Genomic DNA, 5000 nt, shown 5'->3' with positions numbered 1-5000 from the left:
GGAAGAGGAGGTGGAGGAGGAGGTGGAGGTGGGGGAAGAGGAGGTGGAGGAGGAGGTGGAGGAAGAGGAGATGGAGGAGGAGGAAGAGGAGGTGGAGATGGAGGAGGAGGAGGAGGTGGAGGTGAAGAAGAAGAAGAAAAGAAAAAGAAGAAAACGGGAAGACAAGAAGGGAATAGAAAGAGGAGGCGATTTAAATAATGACGTTCCTAATGTTTTTGCTGACACACAATAAGCAGGCTCTACATAACCCTACAACACAAAGCATTATCCCAAACTTACATAAACAACTCCTCCCTCCCTCCCTCCCTCCCTCCCTTCTCTCTCTCCCTTCCTTCTCTCCCTCCCTCCTTCCCTCCCTCTCTTCGTTATCGCCCTCCCTTCTCTCTCTCCCTTCCTTCTCTCCCTCCCTCCTTCACTCCCTCTCTTCGTTCTCTCCCTCCCTTCTCTCTCTCCCTTCCTTCTCTCCCTCCCTCCCTCCTTCCCTCCCTCCTTTCTTCCCCCTCCCCCCCCCAAGAAACAGAAACGTCACGCCCACCCATCACGCCCATATCCCGTCCCCTTCACGCCCACAGCCTCCCCTTCCCCCCTCCCCTCCCCCTTCCCTCCCCCCTTCCCTCCCCCTCCAGCCGGTCCTTGAGATGCGTCCGTCTCCTTCCGAACAAGAGAGCAATTGTTCTCGTCTTCTTCTTCTTCTTCTTCTTTCTTCCTCTTCTTCTTCTTCCTCTTTTTATTATTATTATTATTATGATTTTGTTTCTTCTTGCTTTTCTTCTCCTTCCGCCTTCTATAATGATAATAATAATAATAATATATTATTATTATTATTATTATTATTATTATTATTATTATCATTATTATTATTATTGTTATTATTCAACTTCTTTTCCCTCCTCCCCCCTCCCCCACCTCCCTTCCCCCCCTCCTCCCCCACGCGCCATCTTGAAAGGATTATTTCCCGCCTGCATCAGGCATCCTCGGCATTGATTTCTCATGACTGTGACTGACCGAGTCATGAAGTACTATTGATCAGGCATTGCAAACTCCGCTGACTGTGCACTCGGGCGCATGACCTTGAACGCGGGCGATAAGAGAGGTCGTAGCACGCTCATGTACGGAGCTTCCGACTCGCATGCACGCAGGTCTACGTGAATAAGTGTGTGTGTGTAGGCATGTGCATCGGGAAACAATGTAAACATGTGTGTGTGTGTGAAGGTGTGGATATTTATATGAATGTATGAGAGCGGACATCGTGTGTGTGTGTGTGTGTGTGTGTGTGTGTGTGTGTGTGTGTGTGTAAAAGAAGTATATATGTATATATATTTATGTATTTTTTATATTTATATGATAGTATATATGATATATATTATTATATATATATATATTATATATTATATATATATGTATATATATATATTAATATTTATATATATATATATATATATATATATATATATATATATATATATATATATATATATATATAACATATATATCTGTATATTTATATATCTGTGTGTATATGTCCGTGTCCGTGTCTTCGTCCATGCTCGTCCATACGTGTCGTATGATTGTTTACATACCCAAACATACACGCAAACAAACCCCTTTCTTTGGAAAACGAATGTACCGGTTCGACACACAACCGAGAATGACTTGCAACTCCTCGCAGGATCGTAATAAGCGACGGATGATGATGACTTGCCAATCAGCTGTTGCGCGAGTGACCAGGGGCTTTTTTCTTCCCTCGGGGGATTTTAAGCTTAGGACACGTGGAGATGAAGGGGGGGGGGGGTAGTTACGTGATTTGTAGTTATGCTTTTTGTTTTCTATTTTTGTGGGGGGTGGAATGGGGAGGATGGGGGATGGGAGTAGGAGTGAGGGGGAGTGGGAGTGGTGGGGGATTGGGGTAGGAGTGAGGGGGAAGAGGGGAAGGGGGTGAGGGGAGGGGAGAGGTTAAGAGATGAGGTGGTAGGGGTGGGGAGAGAAAGAGGAAGAGGGATAAGGAAGGGAATAAAAGTATGTGTGAAGAAAATAGGGTCGAATATGAAGTGGGGGAGGAGGAGGGGGGGCGTAGTTTGTTTGTCGTGTCAGTTTCCGTTGTGTTTGTTTTGTTTGAAATAATCCCGTTTTTTTGTCATAAAGGAACCCATAAGTAATGGAAAAAATCCTGATGTCATTAATTAGTACAAAACAAACAAGCAAACGAAAGTAAGCAGAAAAAAAACATGAATAGATGAACGAATTAATTAAATATTTTTTAATCGAACTTATCCCCAAATTAATTTTATATATATATATCATTTTTCGCTGGACACAAAAATCTCCAATAACCGCCGGCTGAGGGTGTTGATAGGTGGATAGAAAAGGAAGATACGGAGAGGGAGAACAAGAAGAAGAAGAAAAATGAAGATTCTGACGAAAAGAAAATCGGGAAAAAATACTTTCTGCACATCATGCTACTAAGAACATTATTCATGATTGAAGTAACTTTCTGTAACATGATACAGATTAGGAATATGATTTGTATATGTATTTTATGTGTGTGTGTGTGTGTGTGTGTGTTGTGTGTGGGTGTGTGTGTTTGTGTGTGTGTGTGTGTGTGTACGTGCGTGCGTGCGTGTGCGTGTGTTTGTGTGTGTGTGTGTGTGTTACTCTCTATTTATTGTAATTGAAAGTTTCTTGTGAAAAAAAAATGAAGACAGTTTTATGTTAATATTCTGTGGCGCGAAATACATTGAATTCCACGTTCGGAGTTAAATTACACATTTTGCTGATTATATGTAAATATATCCAAATTTCTGGACTTAACGGGGGCCAGAATCTAGTAGTAAATATGTCGAAACAAATACTTGGAAAATTTGATATATTTTTTTTTCTTTACCTATTTCGGAAAAGGTATTTCGTGACCTGTCAACACTGAAGGCGATAATGACGCTGCTGCTAATTATCTCAGCACCGTCGTGTGACGCTCCCGAAGGCCGTTTGGCGAAAGGTCATTGCTCCGGATGCTGGGTCACTCAGGAAGGTCAGCAGAGGTGACGCAACGCACAAACCGCAGGAACTGATACCGCCGATGTCCGCCATGGTGTCGCGACGATCGTGCCGGAAACCCCACTATACTGGCCTCTCAACCGAGCTCCCGGCGGCCGGCGGGAGGAACATTGAGCCCAGCGGAAGTGGGCGAAGCACGGGAGGGCTTATCACCTGCGAATTAAGTTCATTCGATTGGTTAAAAGGCGTCTGAAGGGAGGCGAGGTCGAGGGCGCTGGGTGTGTCTTCCCGTTGGCCCGGTCGACGTCTCCCGCTGCGCCGCCGCGAGGGCTCTGCGCTTGTCGCCTCCGAGAGAGAGAAAGAATATGATGCGCGGTTTTATTTACTTATTTGCTTTTTCTTCTTGGGTTTGGTGGTCTGTTTTCTTGAATATAGTCACAATTTTTTTATTGTTTTATTTTCATGTCCGTTTTTATCCTTTTCCTCTCTGTGCTTGTATAATTTTACATTTAATTCATTCTCTATTCGTACTTAAAGCAAAATTCATTGGCTTGTTCGTCGCAGCAGTGACCGCGTACTCTAGGGTTGCGTAACCCGATCATCCAGGTTGCATATTGGATTTTTTTAACGTGCAAAAGTGGGCGTTCCTATTGCACTAGTAGTTCTGTGTGCCGGCAGGCTTGCATCGTTGCAATTGCTGACTTTAGAGATGACTCGGGATGGGTCGAATAAGAGCCTATATCTGAGGATTATTTTAGTTATACAAAAATACCCAAGGGAGGTGATATTTCCCCGCGCCGAATATTAAGATCTAAGAATCAAAGAATGTGCTGATTATGCACGTGTTGATATGTCCTCACTAAGCCACCAGCTAAACCCTCTCTCGACATTATTCCAAGAAGTCATAATCCCATGCAAGAACTGGCGGTCACGTTGCAATGATCTTCACCTCTTGTGCCGACATCAGGTAAAGATATTTCTGTTTTATTATTATTTTTATTATTATTATTATTATTATTATTATTATTATTATTATTATTATTATTATTATTATTATTATTATTATTATGAGTGTTTTATCATTGATTTGTGTTTTTATTTATTTGTTTTTGTGTGTGTTAATAGAAACGTTTGCGAATGTTCTGAGATTAGTAAGTATTTTGATTTATTTTGTTCATAGAAACGTTTGCGAATGTTATAAACGTTGATTCGTGATTTTTTCAACATTATTTAACGTTCATAGATATGTCTGTTATAAACTGTTTTTTCTTACGCTTATTAAAATATATTTGAATGTTGCAAACGTTGATTAGGGATGTGTTTATTATCTTAATTTGTGTCGATGCTGTTATTCTTTGCCATTGTGATACATCCATTTGATATAATTAAATTATTCTTTTGGCGAAGAATGAAAGAAAGAGAAATAGAGTCATTTACAAACAAACCACATTATGACGCACCGAGGATTTCTTCTGCCGCTTAACACCTTTTATTAGAGAAAAAATAACGTAGCGAGGCTGGGCGGGTTTCTCGACAAAGCGAAAGAGGGAGGCGAGAGCGGGCGGCGGCGGTCGATGGGCGTGTCTAGCACCCGATTGCGTAGTCCGAGTCATAGTACGGCCGGTGGGTGGGCGGGTGGGCGGCTGGGGCGGCTGGGTGGGCCTTATCTCACGACACATCTCGACGCGCGCCGCTGACGATGCTACGAGGGTGGGGGGGGGGCGAACGGGAGGATGAAGGAGAGGGGGGAGGGAAGGAGGGGAAAGGGTGGAGTGATGGGGGAGGGAAGGGGGAAAGGAGGAAGAGAGGAGAGGTGGAGAGATGGGGGAGGAAGGGTGGGGAGATGGGGGAAGGGTGGGGAGGGGAGGGGAAGGGTGGGGAGAGGGGAAAGGGAGGGGAGGGGAGGGGAAGGGTGGGGAGAGGGGAAAGGGAGGGGAGATAGGAGGAGAGGACGGGTGGGGAGAGGGGACAAGGGTAAGGAAGGAGAACGAACAAAGAAGGGGAAAGGT

At 43.8% G+C, this 5000-nt stretch overlaps 1 pseudogene; it reads left to right on the top strand.

Moving 5' to 3' along the window:
• LOC119576223 overlaps positions 1-1149 on the top strand; it is a 10269-nt pseudogene extending 9120 nt beyond the window's left edge.
• The last annotated feature ends 3851 nt before the right edge of the window (positions 1150-5000 follow it).

The sequence above is a fragment of the Penaeus monodon genome, chromosome 1 (assembly GCF_015228065.2).
Source record: "Penaeus monodon isolate SGIC_2016 chromosome 1, NSTDA_Pmon_1, whole genome shotgun sequence".
NCBI classification, from domain to species: Eukaryota; Metazoa; Arthropoda; class Malacostraca; order Decapoda; family Penaeidae; genus Penaeus; species Penaeus monodon.
Note: the sequence above shows the minus strand (reverse complement) of the source record. Positions and strands in the feature narration are given on the sequence as shown.